This window comes from Marmota monax, unplaced genomic scaffold, assembly GCF_021218885.2.
Source record: "Marmota monax isolate L192 unplaced genomic scaffold, Marmota_monax_Labrador192_F-V1.1 WCK01_AAM20220418_F8-fsc00016, whole genome shotgun sequence".
In the NCBI taxonomy this organism is placed as follows: Eukaryota; Metazoa; Chordata; class Mammalia; order Rodentia; family Sciuridae; genus Marmota; species Marmota monax.
In genome coordinates, this window is record NW_026695209.1 from 1,435,368 (window position 1) to 1,454,473 (window position 19,106).

A 19,106-nucleotide genomic window follows, 5' to 3' on the forward strand; every position below is an offset into this window, starting at 1 on the left:
TTCTAAAAATCAACAGCATGTTGGAAAACTTAGGAAAATATTATGAACTAAAGATATGAAACTGTGTTGCTCACTTTCAAATATAAAATGGGCAGGATCTTCCAAGTAAAAATACACTTCATATTACCAGTGGCATGCTTTGAGGTTAGTATAAGAGAATACAATGTACTGTATATTGTTGGTTTCAAATAGTAGCTAAACAATTTGACTTTAGCTCTTGTTAAATTAAATGAGATTCTTTTGGAACTTGACAGGAAGTAATAATGATGGTATCAGGAAAATTTGGGATAGTGATAGAAACTCCACCAGTCTTAGATGAAAACAAATATATTTCAAAAACTGAAAAGAAACATGTTGGATCATGCATTCGAGAAGTCTAGGTCTTGGGCTGATTTTTGTTATGGCAAAATCCAGGGCTTACTCTCTTATTTCCTTTCTCTGTGTTGGTATTTCCTGAAACCTCCTGGCTCCTATGTTCCCAATATTACAGTATAGAAGAAAGCAGACAATTTCTTTATACCTAGTTCCAGCAAAGAGCCTAAGAAGACTGTGATGGTGCTGTGTGATATGTTCATCTGCTTAGTGGTGCCTCAGTCTTGAAAAACCCACCAAGCCACAGGGAATAAGGGTCAGGCACAGTATCTTCCAAACCAGATGGGTGGGGGTGAGGGTCCTTGGTTTTTTAATAAGTAGGGCTAATATTTCCAAAAGGAATGAGAAAGATGACTGGACAGAAGTCACTTCAGAGATTACACTCTCCTTATATCATCACTTGGGGTAGGATTTTAACAAGTGATTGGGAAGGGACATAAATATGCAGAACTTTGTAAGCAGTGAAATTTGTCCTGTGTTTATCTTTTTGTCTCACCAATTCTGCCTGCAGAACAAACTGGCTAAGGATTTTGAGGTCAAGCTTGCCATCTTTATATCCTTTTAATGATGGAAAAATTAGACAGATAAGCCATATTCTTTGTGGTTTTACATGAGAAGATCTTCATATAAAGAGGTAGGATATATGAAAAGATCCTGACACTTGATTTCTGTGTCACTGTGTTCCATGAGAATGATTATCAAAACAAGTATTTTTTTTTCTCCACTTGGAACAGAGAAATGTGATCTCAAAACATGAGTGTTTTATAGGTCTTGAGTATTTCCATGCACTTTGAATATTAGGTCACAGGGAAAAAACTAAAACACAATTCAAATTTCTAATAAACAGACCAAGCTATCAACACCATTTCTATTATAATCAGGTTAAAGAGTTAAAAGTTTTATAAATTTAGTGTTATTTAAAAACAAATGACCAAAATGATGTATTAAAAAAAAGAAGAAACTCAAAGCTTACTACTTAAGGGTAAAAAGAGAAGTTGGGGAGGCAATTTTCTTATGTATGGAAAGGTATTTTAGTAAGTATTTAAAAAATCAAGACGTATGTTAATTTTTCAATTTGCTTTGTGACTTCCTGAACAATTATAAAGGAAGCATTTTTCTTGAATTAGTGATTTCTAACAAATAATATTTAAAGGATATTTTCATAGATTTTTGCCGCAGTCCGGCTGCAGCAAAATAACTTGTGTACATTGATACAGCAGGAGTGGGAGCCCTTTATTGTAGGACAGGAGGGGTATATATACATTCCACACAGCTTATCTAATTAACATAAACTAGATACAGCAGTCAACCAATAAGGAATCTCCACACTTAATGGCTCGCTGGCATTACTTCACAAACCACTCCCCCTGGCAAAATGCCAGGCGCTATCTTGACTTGTTTACAGACCCTAACAACTGGTCTCAAAACTCTGTTACCCCACTTCAGAGCACATGTTGAATAGGAGCAGTACATCACATAATCAGTATCTGCTTTACTGAGAAGTGCAATAATATAGCCCTAGTATTAATTAGCTTCAAAATGAGGTCATCTGACACAGATATGTTGGTGAGAAGGAGTGGATGAAAAATATCTAACTGAAACAACACCAGAATTCTGCTGAAAAAATCCTCTGAAGTGTGAGCATGTAGACTAGATATATAAATGCAAATTGTTATGGTTTGGATGTGAGGTGTTCCCCAGAAGCTCACATGTGAGACAATGCTGGAAGGATCAGAGGTGAAATAATTGGAATGTAAGAGTCTTAACCCAATCAGTGAAATAATCCCTGGTGGGATTAAGAGGTGGTAGGAATTGGGGAGTGGTTATGGGAATTCATTTTGTATCTAGAGAATGGAGTCTGTCTTTCCCTCGCTCTCTCTCTGCTTCCTAATCATGGTGATGTGAGTTGCTTCCCTCTGCCACCCTCTCCCACCATGATGTTCATCCTCACCTTGAACCCCCCAAAATGGAGCTGGCCTTCTATGGACTAAGACCTCTGATACCGTGAGTTCTCAAGGAAAGCTTTCCTCCCCTACAATTTTTTTCTGGTTGGGTCCTTTAGTCATAGCTGTGAAAAAGCTTACAAAAACAGAAATCAAGCAAAATTCACTTTCTATTCCTCAAATATCATTGCTACTATACATGAGTGTGTGCATATTTACCTGTCCTCCTGAAAATAAGGAAAGTAAATATTAGTTTTAATCATTAAGAGCCTTTTAGTTGAAGAACTAGAATCTCAGCTCAACCCGGTTCTACTTAAGGGGCCTGCTCTTTATACCTGGTTTGCAACAGCAGCTCAACTGTCTCTGCAGGACCCTCCTGTTCTCCCTAACTATTACTCATCATTTCCTGTTTATGCATCTCTTTATGAGCTGAACTCCTTTGGGTCTTCTTTATCTGGCTGTCTTCTTTGCAGAACCGAAACCACAGGGAAGAGGGGGCTTCACAAAAGAAGTCCTGGGAAGGAGCTATCAATCTGCATGCTGCTGTGACTGCTGGGTAAATGGGTGTGTTAGAGACATTCCTGTTGTGTAGGGTCGGGAGGAGCTTGCTGAGGAAAATGGAGGCACAGTGTATTAATTTGCAAGGTTGCTGTAACAGTACTATAGATTGGGTGGCTTAAATAACAGAAATGTGCTTTCTCATGGTTCTGGAGACCAGGAGTTCAAAAATCAATATGTCAACAAGTGTGGTTCTGAGAGCTGTGAAGAAAGGATCTGTTTCGGGACCCTCTTCTTGACCTATAGATGACTATCTTCTCCCTATGTCCCTTCATTTTTTTCTCACCTCTATGTGTCTCTCTCTGTGTCCAGATGTGCCCCAGTCATTTTTGTGTTTTTGTTTGCTTGGGGGAACTGGGGATGGAACCTAGGGCCTCACCCATGCTAAACAAATGCTCTACCACTGAGCTACACCCCCAGCTCCTACTTTTGTTATAAATCACCAGTCATATTAGATTAGGACCTACCTTAATAATCTCATCTTTAATTTGATTTCACCATAAAGACCCTACCTTCAAATGAAATCGTTTTCTGAGGTACCAGATTTTAGAACTCCAGCAAACCTTTCTCAGGGGGACACAGATCAACTCATAGCATATTGCTTGTTAAAACAAGGGAGTCAGAATTAACCCTGAGAAGACAAATCTCAACTACTACATTCTAGTCTACACACTTTTGCTATATGGATATGCAAATGATATGCAAATGAAGGATACTAAAGAAGATATAATCACCCTTCCTCTTTTCCCTCAAATATAAAAAGACCAGATTTTTTTTGTATTAGCATTTATAACATATATCTGAGCTCCTTTCACTAGGTCATTCAAGGTCCTAAGAAAATTATTATTTGGTAGTTTTCTATGTATGTATTTCTAAAAATTTTGCTTCATTTTACTTTAAAATCTCTCTTTCAGACTTTTAGAAAAAGAAAATATTAAAGACAAAGATCTGTTGTAATCATTTGTAGAATTAAGTAATCCTACATCATCTAGTCCAATCAGAAACATGATTTATAAATGAAACATCCTTATGCATTTCTTTCTTATATCTATCTAAACGTTTATATGAGTTTCTAATTTAGAGATGAATTGTTACCTCATCTGAAGAATGCATTTACTTCAATAAAATCAGAGGCTTCACAGAAATTTTATAAAGCATGTTGAATAGTGTCATCTAGATGCTAACATGTTATTCCTTCGTAGTAGCTACTTCACTATAACTACTTCACAAGCCTCCTTTATCAGTGATAACACATGATCTTGACTTTGCCCTTAATAGATGTCTTAAAAATATGTTTCATGAATCAATGAAAAAAATGTCATTTGTTAAGTAAAACAAAGCACCACATTATCTTTATTTTCCCCAATGAAAAACATAGAAGGTAATTAAGTGAAACTTTAGAAGCACGCACATGCCATATGCAGACATTTACAACCTAATTTCCATAAATCACTGTTTATACTCAAGGAGGTTTTGTTTTTATTTTTTGTTATTTGTTCGTTTAGTGTTATTGAGTGAGGAACTCAAACAGTATGTGTTAAATTAAAACAAATTGCATAGGGGTAAGTGTAAAATATAATTTAAATATAATATATATAGAATGACTTGTTTTTAAATTTACAATTGTACATCTATGTAATTCTTAAAAATTTATTGTTGGAAACTGTCTTCCCAAATGATACTCTTTCGAACACAGTTCCCTCTTAGGCTGATATGAATTATTTGGTGCTAGAAGATGTGCCCTCTCTGCGTACTGTGATGATCATCTTTCTTCCAGATGTTCACACCATCCCTCCTTACACAAAACAGCCCCAGGACAAGAACCTTGTCAGAGATTTGGAAAGCTAATAAAATATCCAGGCTCTGGTGCTTTCTACCAATAGACTAAACCAAGTTGAAATGGATGGTCCCCAGGTCCCTTTTGTCTCTAGGAGCCTATGCTTCTCTTTAACTCCATCATTAAAATCTGTGCCTCGCAATTTATTGCCAACCCAAAATTTGCAATATTGTCATAGTCTGGGATTCATGAATGGTCATTGTAAAAGACAAAATGTCTGATGTCATGATTCAGCAGTTTACATGTATCTCAAATTTAATTTTCTGGAGTGAGTTTTATCATTTTAATGTGGCAGAGAATTACATTGTAGGAAATATAAAACCAGTATTGTTCACCTCCTTGGGGAGAACACAATCAAAAATAGGAAATCAAGCCTACCTCTGAAACATTTCATTTGTTCATTGAAGGTAATATATTAAAAAAAAAAAAAAAAAAAAAAAACATACAAGCCTAGAATTCATAGAGATCTGAGGCCTTAGCTCCTGGCATACTATCTTCTTTGTTTTCACATTTGGGGACAGGACAATTTATATTTTGCAGGTCCAATTTTACCTTTGGAAGATGGAGAGTATAATAACCATTCACTTTTGTGATGTGAAGAATGATACAAAACGTCAGTGTGTGTCTGGCTCATAAGAGGTTCTTAAAATTTCATCTTCTTTCTTTCATTTGCATTACAAAACAAAAAAATTGATTAAGACTAAGAAAACTTAGTATAGGTGTTTGAATAGACTTCCATTTATTCCTAACTCCTTAAATGATGCTTAAATTTTTAATCACATTTACAAAGTCTTGCATAACTCATAGTATTATGGAAGAGTAGAGAATGGATTAAATGTGGGCAAAAATAGTTAAGAATCTCAGGTGCAATGCATATTGAAAATTTAGAAGAAATCTATTCTCTATATCATAAAACACAATTTTGTAATAGTCCTATTTATACTAATTAGCAATACAGCATTTGACTGGATCTGAGTGTCAGTGACATTCTCAATTTACCATATAAATTCAAAGTATATTACTGACGCATAATTTATTATATTTCTCATATATAGTTGGTTTTTGGATTTACCATTAGGTATTTATAGTCTGTGAAACTCTTTCTGGAAAAAGGTATAAAAATTATCTATGTATCTTCATAAATCTAAAAAAGATGTTAAAAAATTTTTAAAGAGATTTAACTATATTATTTAAAAAACATTGATTCAATACTTTTATTTATGGTTTCAATGTTCCAAAACATGGAATGCTCATTGCCCAAAACACATAATTAACATTACTCTAGTAAATTGGATATCTGTGCCTCCCTCCAAATCCATATGTTAACACCTAGTCCCATCCTGATGGTTTGGAGGTGGTACCTTTGGAAGGTGATTGGATCATGAAGGTGGAACACTCATTAATGGTATTGGTATCTGTGCTGGCTTGTGGTTGTGATCAAAATACTTGATGAGAACAATTTAAAGGAAGAAACCTTTGGATCACAGTTTTAGAAGTTCATTCCATGGTCAGGTGACTCCATTGCTCTGGGGCCAAGGTAAGGCAGAACAGCATGGTGGAAGAGTGTGGCAGAGGAGTCTTGCTTAATTTATGATAGCAGGAAGCCAAGAGAGAAAGAAAAGGGGGAGGGATGGGTTGGGGGGAGGGACCACATAGAAGATAATGCCTTCTAAGGTACATCTTAGAGATCTACCTCCTCCAGCCACACCCTCTCTGCCCACAGTTATCACCAGTCTTTGCATTCAAATGAGGATGGATAGATCAGTTTACAGCTCTCATACTCTAATCATTTTACTTTTTAATATTTCTGCATTAATGCAGGAGTTTTGGGGAGACACCTCATATGTAAACTATAACAGTGTCTTTATAAAAGCAACTCCAGAGAGCTCCCTTCCCCTTCTATTATGTGTACACATACTGAGAAGGTGCCACCGGTGCACCCTCTCCAGACACAGAATCTGCTGGCACCTTGATCTTTGATTTCCTAACTTCTATAATTATGAGAAATAAATTGTTGTTTCTATGCTCACCAGTCTATAGCATCCTGAGTAGACTAAGATAATTACTATATTAAATATCTATTGTTTCTACATAGCTAAATATATTATTATATTGAATATGGTACCAGCAAGCCAATAAATAAACAGCCCTCACCTGATCAATATTTTGAAATTGTTTAAAAGTAAAAATATTATTTTGAAATCTTTTTGATCTATGGTACTGATTTTGTGGTGATCTTTTGGAAAGAACAGTATTGGGATGCTTTTATGCAAAAAGCACCCTACAAAGTAACAATAATTTGTAGCTGTCTTGTAAATTATAATATTTAAGGCAGAAAATGACTAAGACATTTATTTTCTATTAACTATGCAAAGAGATACTGGGACAAAAATCATCTATTTTCCTAGTAATACCATCTATTTGACCCACCCCCACAGATCCTTCTTTGTAAAATCCTTCCAGTAAAATTTATTTTCCTCTATTTAACTAAATTTTTGCCAATTTCTCAATTCTCTTAAAAATGAGAGAAACACTACAAATGAATGCTTCTAAAGAGTGGAAATGAGTTAAATTCTTGTGCTGATAGTGATGGAAGTATTCTAGAATGTCAAATATGTGACATTGGGATTTAAGCAATACTTTGAAACACAAATGCTATAATTGGTGCAGAATGAAAAATGAACAAAAAATAGAATTGATAAGATGACTGAGTCCATGTCAACTACTATAATTCACTACATTAATTTTAAAATTAGAAAAATCAGTAACTAAATAATTAAAAATCCATTTCTACACAGAGACATATCTTTAATAATAGATTTTCTGGTAAATATCTCATTCTTCCTGGTTGTAACTGAAGAAATGATTAATAATTAGTATCAGTTCCTGTTTACAGCCCAACCCTTATGATGATTTCATGACAAATTGTGTACTGGGCCAAAGAAATGGCTTGTCTCACCAAGTATTTTGTTTCAGAATAACACCAAAGGACATTTAATGAAGATGGTAACAAAACTGGCAATAGCACCTGTCCCTGGAGAATCCTACTGTTTATATTTTTTTATCCAAAACCAAATCTGCCTTTAGTTCACTTGCCTTTAAGCCAGTTCTTTAATTATATCAATATATTATTCATAACCTTGTGATTTTGTTGTAAAAACACGTGTGTGCACACGACCTACCCTCATAGATCCTTCTTTGTCACATTTTTTTACCCTCTAAAAAATAGAGATAAGCATGAGTTTTTCCTGCCTAAATGACCATGATTTATATAATTGGTGGAAATAAAGGATGACTAAAAAATAGAATTGATAAGATCACTGAGTCCATGTCAACTGTTGTAATTAACTACATTAGTTTAGAAAATATTTTAAAAATCCTTTTTTTTTTAATCTGGCAGTTTGAGAAATGCCATGGAGGTTGAGGCATGTTCAGGAAAGTACAAAACTTTTATGAGTAATATGATTGAAATATAAAGTACATTTGTCATGTGTAACTAGATGCACAAACTAGATGATAATGTTGGTCAATGGCCATCTTTACCAGTGGTTCTCTTTTTATTTTAAATTGACAATTCCAATATAAAACTAAGTTTTACATTATAAACCAGGACATATTTCCATATAGTTTTTTGCATAGTTCTTATAGGCACAGATTCCAATCTACCAGGGTTTTCTTTAGTTAAAAAAATCAGTTAACCAGTAGCAATTGTTCAAATGCCAATAACCAAAATAAATTTGAGAAATTGCACAAAGAACAAACTTAACTGTTAGGTGTTTTGCATAAGTTACTCTGTACATTATGACCAATAACCGATCATTATGTTATTTCTTACAATGTCCATCATTGATTGGTCAATGCAGATGTAATTCAGTTTACCCATATACAGGAAGGCAGATGGTTGCATTTCTACCTTTTCTCCTTATCTTCTAGTGATGGAGCCTGGTAATAGTTTATAGAAAAAAGATAAAACAATATGAGTCATACAAAAATGAAGGTGCAGCAATGAAATAAATAGCGTCAACACTTGAAATGAAATTCCAATGAAATGTAATCAGCAGAGAAGCCATAGCCATAGTGGGAATGTTGGCCCTGCCACTATTCACTGGAGAGAATCTAGACAGGTAGGCAGAAGTACTGAGCAAAGGTGACCTTGTCTATGCAATGATGCAATGAGGGAAGTGATGTCAAAGGAAATAATGAGTATGTTGTAGAGGGAGAGATGTTTGCAAAAACCTGCCTGTTAAAGGAGTGCTGAGGATTCCTTTTCAGATACAGAGAGCACAAAAGATAACATGTTGGGCATTAATCTAAACATCAAAAAGGATGTGACAGTTTGCCAAAGTATAGGAAAGAATCTCTCTTTGTACCATAAGTTATATGGTGACATCTGGAATTACAATAGTACAACACCAAAATCTGGATCATTGATATAATTCCCACAGGAGTATTCATAATTTCCCAGGTTTGCAACACTCCTGTGGTGCCTTGTGCTTGTGTGTGTACATGCACATGAGCTTCTGTACATGCACATGAGGTTCTGTGCCACTGCACTTGGGAAGCATCCTATAGCCATCTCCACAACCCGGCTGTTCCATCACCACAGGACTTGCTATTCCTTTATAATCACACCTGCCTCCTCCCCTGACAACACCTAATCCTTTTGACTTCCTATCTTTTCTCCACCTCTGTGATTTGGCGATTGTGGAACTATTTTATTATGAAACATATACTATTTTAACCTGTTAATATTGGCTTTCATTCCATGCCACATAATCTCTATCATCCCCCAACATAATCCCAACACTTCCAGAGCAAGTGTTGAGTGCATCAGTTGTTTATACTAAGTGCTTTACGAGAAACAAAGTACTTTCACTCTCAATGATTCAAAATACTTTAAATAAAGCAGTATTAAATAATATCAGTTTTATTATTTCAATTCTCTGTATATGTATAAGACATAAACAGAGATAATGACATTTTAACTAAAACTTTAACAGACTGAGGGGTAAATTATAATTTTACATTAATTTTTGAAATACTTTTCAGTTTGTAAAGTATTTTTATTCTTCCACACTACTGTGCAAAGAATACTGCTTGTGTATAGTGTGTGTGTGTCTGTGTGTGTGTGTGTGTATCCATATGTGTCTGAAACTAGCATTTCATGGGCAAAATTTTCACATGTATTAACTTCTATTGAAAATATTAATAAAAATAACACAAATATATGATCTTATCATTCTATAGGTCAAGAATCTGACAAAGATCTCACAGGGCTAATATAAAGTTATTGACACAATTGTATTTTTTTTCTTGACTTTTCTTCATTTTAGAAAAATATTTTACTCTTTTTCACTGTGCTGTGAATTGAAGCCAGGGCCTTACCATTTTGCAAGCACTTTGCCATAGAGCTATACCCAAAACCCAAGACTGCCTTCCTTTCTGAAGATTGAGACAATCCTCCTCTTTTCCAGATTATAGAGACCATTCATATTTTTCACATATGTCCCATATTTGCATCTTCAAAGAACACCCATGATGGATAAAGCCCTTCACACACCAGTATCTCTCTAGCTACAGGAAAATTTGTCTCCTTATAATAACTCATGTGATTAGATTAGCCTCATCTAAATAATAATCTATCCATATCAAATTCTCTATGTATCTCCAGAAATTATATTGGCCAATTTATATTGTTATATTGTGTGCCTAAATGAGTATGTAACAACACATCCCACCATTATGTATAACTACAATGCACCATTAAAAATATGGGAAAATATTCTCTAACCTTAACCACATTGGCACAATATTTTAAATTGATTTTTTTAAAAAAAATTCTGTAAAATTCTTTCTGCATTGTAAGGTAATCTATTTATAGATTCAATGAACTAGGGCATGAACATTATTGGGGGCTATGATTTTGCCCAGCATGGTCCATTTTTGGTCCCCAAAATATTTATGTCTGTGCTAGCTATAAAACTGAGGAACCTAACTTTCCTCAAAAGTCTCAACTCACTACAGTCTCAACACAGTGTCCAAAATTTTATCAAAACACCACCAGTTCAGAATTCCCAAATTTCATCATCTAAGTCATCCAATTAAAGTATGACTGAGGCTTCTGCAATAATCCGTTCTAAAGCATAAGTCTTATCCATTAGTGGATCTGTGAAAGTGAAGAAATTAATTATATGTTCCTGAAATATAATGTTGAAACAAGCATAAAATAATAGTTTTAAAAATTCCAGTTTAGGGCTGGGGTTGTAGCACAGTGGTAGAATGCTTGCCTAGCATGGTTTTAATCCTTAGCACTGCATAAAAATAAAATAAAGGTATTGTGTCCATCTACAACTAAAAAATAAATTTAAAAAATTCCAGTTAACAAAAAAGAAGAAAATTGATAGAAGGAAGGAAACAGTACCAAAAAATATCTAAAATCAGCTGGGCAAACTCTATAGATTTCAAGACCTGGGCTGAGGATCATCCTCAGTGGTTTCCAGACCTTGTCTACAGACTGTGGATTCCTCCTGTGAATCACGTTTACTTTGTCATGAAATGTGGCAGATGTTTTTGGTGAGTAGTTTTATAAGCTCACTTCCTGCTAGTAGAGCTTTTGGGGTCCAATAATTTTGCTTTCATTTCCTACTTTACTCTCTCCATCCACATTGGCAGTATTTTTGCTGGCATAACATTCTTAATAACCTTGTGGGTCTCCCATAGATATCACAGGGATTCACCTTAGACAAGAAACTCTTCTATAGATCTTTCTTACATAATCATTTTTCTATTTTTGTTTCTACTGAGATGTCCAAGGGGTAACGCCCTTGAGCTTCTGGATACTGTGTAGATTAAGGGGCTCTGAGAGGCATACTCTTAGCCTCTTCAAAAAGACTTTGGTTTCTGAATACTCTAGGTTTTTAATGTTCCTGAGGTTTTAGCAAGAGGTGTTATAACCTCATCTTAGATGTTTTCTTTAGATTGTATTTCCCTGCCAGTGAATCTCTCAATTTTAGCATCTTCTGCAAACTAGATAGACTGAAAATGCCCACAAAGGTTATATCTTGAATCCTTACTTTTTTAATGTTCATTTCTTAATTTGTCGCTATTGTTTATATTTATTATAAGTAGCAAAAAGAAATAAGGTTACTTCTTCAAACCTTTGCATGAAAATCTTGGCCTCATATTTAATTCAATATTGTTTATGAGTTTCACTTTTCACATAATTTTAGGACACAAGTCTGTGAAGTTTCTGCCATTCTTTAAGAAACTCTCTTCTCCATGGGTCCACCTAAAACAGGTTTATGTGCATATTTTTACTAAAAGTCTGTGTGCTGGGACGAAGACTTATTCCAAGGATGTCTCTATTTTCTCCCACCTGGCTCTGCACCTCCTTCTGAGTTGTCATCAGCAGAGTCATTGACACCCACATTTCTACAATGATATTTTCAGGGCAATCTGAGTTTATTCTAACCTGCTCCTAAAAGTTCTCTCACCCTTGCTCACTGCCAAATTCTAAAGCTACTTTGCTCTTAGGTAAAACAAAACATTACAAAGAAACAACAATACCTTACTCTTATGTATCAAAATCTGTTAGCTTTTCTTTTTTTTGTACTGATAAATTATCAATATACATGCAGTGGCTTAAACAGTAAATTTATTATCCTACATATTATGACACCTTTCCTAGAAATATCCCCTAAGAAACAGAGACTCTATTACTTCAAGTATAAGCTCAAGGTCCTATTTCTCTAAAGAAGCAGAATCACAGTGCTTTTCTCTTCTCAGAATTCTTCAGATGTTCACTGACTATACTAGTCAGTGCTGTTTGCCCTATGTTCTGCTGCATCTTTATTTATTTTCATAAAACATGTCAAGTTATCTTAAGAATACGATTAGATATACAAAGACAGGAACTTTTGTTATTTCTCACATTTATTATATTGTTTTTATCTGGTAGCAACTCTGTTTCCGTTTGTGAATGAACATGCAAAGCATGACAGATAATAACTGGAGATTTAATGAAGGGAAGTTTGCAAAGTTTATTAAGCAAATTTTTTAGAAAGCCAAATGTTTTATTTTCATGAGTGTACTTATGCATGTTTTGCTTAGAAACTTATCATTACTTCCTAAATTTTTAATAGGCACCACTATTATATACAAAACATTTGTGTTTATAAATATTCTTAACATATACAAGTTCATACACAAAAGTATACATTGTGTTATCACACAAAAAAGTATAATTGGGTCATCATTTAATGTTAGTTAATTTTTTGAGCTGTACAAGGTCAAAGTCCACTTTAGTACCAAAACTGAAATGTAAATACAAGACACATGATTCTAAAATCTCTTTTCCCTACTTTCTTTTCCTTCTCCTTTTATGCAGATTTGAGAAGAATTAATAACTGACACATAACTTTTGTACCATTACATTAGTTTCATTCTTTTTCCTTCCTCCTTTTCTTCCTTTCTCTCTCTCTTTCTTTCTTTCCTGCTTTTTGGTGGGGAGGTATTATGGAGGATTGAAGCCAAAGGCAGTTTATCACTGAGCCATATACCCTCTTTATTTTGCATTTTGTGACAGGGTCTAAATTGTTTAGGGCCTCCCTCCATTGCCAAGGCTAGCAAAATTATGATCTTGTTGGCTCAGCCTCCTGAGTTGCTGGGTTTATAGGTGTGTGCCATTGTGCCTAGTTACATTAATGAGAATGACACAAGAAAATAATCTATGGAAATATGATAGTATTATATTTATCAAAGAGAGCAATCATTCTAATTAAAAACAAGGAGGTGAGGACATGAGTAGCTGAGATAAATCACTACACTAATTTTAATAGTTCAATTTTCTAAATATCTGATACTTTTTGGTGATCTATTGTTACATTATCTCAGATTAGTTTTTAAAATTTTAATAAAAGCTGATAATCAACTATAGATTCAGCCTAATAGTTATCAAAGTTAACCTCGGGACAGGATCTTTATTGAAGAGTGTACTATGGAAAAACAATGATTAAGTGGATGATTTTGGAACCTTTTGCAAGGTTTTTATTATCACTTTGGAAACAGCAAAGTCTGACATTGAAATGTATTGGAATATATCATCATGGTGTAGTATCATCTTGAAATACGGAAAACAAAGAATCAGAGAAGTGACTTAACTCATCCAAAATACTTTTAGAGGTTTAAAGAAAGCCAAAATTTCTTCTCCACTTTTTTTTGTTTTTATAGCATGAGAGACCTGCTAATGAGAATAAAGATATATCAGCGTTCCAATGTTTGATCCCGTGGCCAATTGTAACCAGATGTGTCTGATATAAAATTATCATCTCATAGATTCCCTGTTCCCCAAATACTCAGTTTATAATAAAGATTGCCATATAAACTTCTCTTGAAAGGGAATGTGTTAGCCATAAAACATAAAAGCATACCCCTTGCAGTTTTACATGTAAATTAATACATTTGTAATATCTTTTGTAAGAGGATCTCCTCACTTTGCAGAATCAACTTATTGACTTCAGTCAACGGAAATTTCTGGTTTATTCGTTGCAACAAAGAATCACATGGAGAAACAAAACATTTTTATGAAGCTGGGAACCAGATTTATAATATGGTCAAGGATGAAGGGAATCTAGTTAGGACACTTTTTAATTTTGATTGGCACTACAAAACTCAATATTGTCAAAGCTGCTGTGTTGTGCTATGAATAATTTCTTAACTTCTCCTGTTCCCTCTGGTTCCTATTCCAGATTCAACATTCTGTACAGGAACATCTGATTGGCCAAGTGTGTGTGGAGGTGAAGAGAGATGTTATCATAGAAATAAGAGGTTTGTTGGATTCTGAGCAGCCCCCAAATGACCATAGACCATCAAACCATATAGATTTGCAGTAAAGTGATGGTAACCCTCAAGTGTGTGTACTTAAAGGATGGAATCAAATCTAATTTTCCTTCCTTCCTTCCTTGTCTTTTTTTTTTTGCATATAACAACCAGTGGGCAAAAATGTGGGGGCTTTAAAACATTGTGTAATCTGATATTTCTCTGAGCTTCAACTGAACATGGAAAATGTAACAATGACAAGGAATTTCCATGACAGTCCTTTTTAAAAATTTTTAGGTGAGGATCGGATTCCTTTGTGAGAAAAATATTTCTCAGTTGAACATTTATCCTTAATACCATTTCCACCTCTGAAAGCTACAGATGCAATTTCTCTAAACCAATCATTCCCTTAAATTGAATATATGCTCACCTTTCATATCATTTTTCCAGTTTAATAGGTTCTACTGTGTTTTGCCGTCTTCTTCACATGATGAATGATTGACTCAGTATTCCTTCTTTGCTGCTTCTGCTGCAACTTTCTCAAAAACATTCATGCACATAAATACACAACACTGCACACACACAGGTTCACACACTTCCCTACACACACACACCACCACACAGTATACACATATAGAAACCACGACACACACAGACATCCACACAGTACCCGATACACACACATATCCCACTACACGCAGCACACTCCCCACACAAACATACCATCACAGAAAATACATGCATCAACACAAACCTTTGTGATACCAAAAAATGAAAATAAAACTAGAAAACATCTGAGAAGCACATAGTGTGGAATGGTAGCATTCTATATTTCTATCATTTCCTTTGGTTATTTGGGATGTCTTTGTGGTTGTATAACACTCTTCACTCCTATTGAGCTATTTGTTCTCTACTTGAATCTTGTTTTCCCTTTCATGTAATATCGTCTTTATCTCAGTCCATGGTGTGGGCTGAAATTTCAAACAAGACCTCTTATGTGGATAACACCCTGTACATAGATACTGAACCTAGATTGGAGGTATTTCCCCCAAAATGCTGGTTATAAATTTGTTAAGCAAATCATCAATGTCTTTATAAGCTTCTGATTTTTTTTTCAATGAGCATGAAAAAAAATCAAGCATAAAGCCTTAAGATATGTCCTTAAAACTCTCTCTCATGTGATATTATGAAATAGTCCAGTGGATTTCTTTTGTAAATTAAGATTCATCATGTTTTGCATAGTGTTAGCTGGTGGAAAAGGTTCAATATTCCAGCAGGGATTTAAAATATGCACATTTCTTTCACAACTTTGAAGTCAGCGAGCCTCCCTCAGAATCCACATGATTTATGTAATGTGAGAAATGGGTTGGTCCCAAGTCTTTTTCTGCTTAAATCTATTCATTCTTCCACCCATCCATCCACCCATCTAAATGGTTGAACACTTACTATGTCAAATCCAATCCCAAGGTCAATATTGTGTGATTGGATGAGGGTTGTATTTTCACCAAATTATATTTCATTATGAAAGACCAAAGAGGAATGAGGATTTTCCCCTGATTTAGGGCCAAGCATAGAATGTAAATTACATAGGATTAAATGTGAATTATTCTTCACCTGGACTAGGAAATATTTTTCTATTTTTTTTTCAACTCGAGAACATCTCCTTCTATGTGTTTTATTCTGCTTTTAAAAAATCTTATACAGAAAAATATTTCTCTACACTGTGAAAAATGTACCACAGGTAAATGTGATAAATGGCAAGTGATTCTCAGGTTCAGGATTGGTGGGTATTTGGGAGTGGTGGGGACTATGGTGAATAGAACATATTCTCTTCTTGTTGGAGCACAGCTACATGGACTTAGCCAATTGATATCACATGGGAATGTGAACCCCATATTGCCAGATCACTTTTTTTTAGCAGAAGCCAGAAATCTGGATTTTTATGTAAAATTTCCCAGTTCTAAATGTTGGTAACATTTTTCTAAAACAGCATAGGAGCCAAATAAAACATATCTTAGGCCAGGTTGAGCTCACAAGTTGCCAGTATGCAAACACTGTTCTAGAGATAGAGAGCCAGAGTCCAGCTCTCCTAGCAATCTGCCCAGTAATTGCTGTTCCCTGAAGACTTGTGGCTCCTAACTGGAATAAAACCTTGATAAACTTGCCTTGGCAGCATGCCCTCGACTGCCTAGATTCCAGTGGTGGTGAGCCAGAGAGTCTCCCAGTGAGCCTCCTACCACATGGGACCTAAACCATCACCTTCCCCAATAGACCAGAGATTCTTAGAAAGGAGAAAGTTTCTTTGTTTCAAGAACCAATTGCATAGCAACTGGGGAACTTGTCAACAACTTACCATATTTTCACTCCTCATCAGCATTAGGTCTATGGTAATAACTATTGTTTCTTTCCCTGTGCTCTAAAAGATGACCCTCAAGAACTTACTTTATTGTTGCTGCTTGTTTTGTCTTGGTTTTGTGATGTTGGAGATCAAACCAACAGCCATGCATATGCTAGGTGAGTGCTCTGCCTGTGATCTCAACTGTTTTGTTCTTTTTTCATGCAAAAGGTGAAAGGTAACTTTCAATTCTGCCATTGAATAGGTCTTCTGGCTAAGAAAGAACTAGTTCTTCACTATTAAAGGCACAGCTGGATGGCGATCAGAATCAGATGGATGAGATGCTTCAAAGTCTGTGAGTAGTTACTGAGTGTATACTAGAGTGTACTCCAAAGCTATAAATGCAAAAGCCAGCATCATCTTGTGAGCAATGTGTATCTGTTAAATGCACCATCATGCATAAAGGAACAAGTACCTGTCAAAACTGGGACAGAGTTTTCTCCACAAGGATCTCAGTGCCTGATACTCTTAAGCTGAAGTAGCATATACGCTCCAATATCTGAAGCCACCCTGGCTCCTGGACAAGGCCACTGTGATATGTCACAACTGAACCATGCTCCCACAACCTCCTCTGAGGGTGCTCAGAGACCACTCTGCCTGTCTACACCCCTGCCATTCCTGAATCCTCACATCTGTCCCCTGCTGCCTCTTCCGTATATCACACTGGGACCTTGCCCCACATATATGTATTTTACAAGAAAATTGAAAGAGAAAAGATCATGCATGGAAAGTGATCATTTATACAAAGCAGGCTCTTCAACTCTGAAAATAAAATTTTGGACTACTATGAATTCATAAAACAATTTTAGATATATGAATAATATTTACTATTTACATAGAGTAGGGACTAAACATGTTAAATGTTATTTATGTGTTACTTTGTTGACTCCCCCCCAAAAATAGCCAAGGAATCAATATATATACTGGAATTATTATTATTATTATTATTATTATTATTATTATTATTATTATTATTATTTTGGTACTGAGGATTGAATTCAGGGATACTCAACCACTGAGCCATGTCCCCAGCCCTATTTTGTATCTTATTTGAGACAGAGTCTCACCAAGTTGCTTAGAGACTCACTTTTTGCTGAGGCTGGATTTGAATTTATAATCCTCCTGTCTTTGCCTCCTGAGCCACTGGGATTACAGGCATGCACCACCATGCCCAGCTCAAGTATTATCTTTTTATCATTCACCAAAATTAATTAAAACAATAAGAAGGTCATTATTTGTCTACTTAAAATTAAAAAGATTTACAGAAGATTAAATATTTTGCTTAACTTTACCTGGGTGGAACGTGACCAGGCCTGGACATGAATCCAATATCCAAAATATGCTGTGGGTTTTCCACCACATGGCAAACTCTCTTCTTTTGGAGTTAGTTTTACCAGTTGCTGTTTCAGCAGCATGTCACCCACTTGGCTCTTACACTTATGTATACATTAGGAATAATTCTGGCCACAATAACAATAGTCCACTTTATCTACGGTTTTGCATTCTGTAATATCAGTTACTCAAATTCAACTGTGTTTCAAAAATACTGAATGGAAAATTCCAGAAATAATCAATCTACAAGTTTTGAACTGCCTGCTGATTTGATAGTGTGATGAAATTTTGTGCCATCCTTCTTCCTCACACCTGGGATGTGGATCATCTTATTGCCCAGTGTATCCACATTCTATATGCTACCCCTTTGTTAGTTGCTTGGTACCTGTCTCACTCTCAGACTAACTATGGTGGCAAGGCAGTGCTTGCATTCAGGTAACTCTACTCCAAAGCACAGGGGTAATCCAGCTGGCAATTCACATGTGCTAAAGAGAAGTCAAAATATTTCTTTCAAGTAAAGAGAAGGAGTTTTTGATTTAACCAGAAAGGGGGAAAAATGGTAATCTGATGTCCCTAAGAATTACAGTCACAATGAGATTATGAAGGACAAAGAAATTTGTACTATTTTTTACTGTCACTTTAAACTTTGAAAGCTCTAGCCACAGTGTATACTTGCTTCATCAAAAAGGAAAAAAAAAACATTGAATTATAGAGTTTAGTACATCCATTGAGATATATCCCCCATAGATAAGGAAACCACTGTATCAGAATACCTAAGAGTCCACTAAACAATATTGTAAATTGGTTTCTGACAGAGCCTGTTTGAGATGAACTATTTCATTGGGAGTTTTTT

The 19,106-nt window shown here is 35.2% G+C and overlaps 1 long non-coding RNA gene across 3 annotated transcripts in view; it reads left to right on the plus strand.

Annotated features, from left to right (window-relative positions):
• Positions 1-3,692: 3,692 nt before the first annotated feature.
• The window catches only part of LOC124083707 (uncharacterized), a 67,704-nt gene continuing 52,290 nt past the window's right edge, over positions 3,693-19,106 (plus strand). Inside the window, exons 1-5 of one of the 3 annotated variants that reach the window (XR_009225537.1) lie at positions 3,693-8,834; positions 11,089-11,283; positions 14,457-14,535; positions 16,950-17,040; positions 17,127-17,216. This is a non-coding gene — a long non-coding RNA (uncharacterized LOC124083707). The other 2 variants (XR_009225536.1, XR_009225535.1) reach the window with 2 other exon arrangements.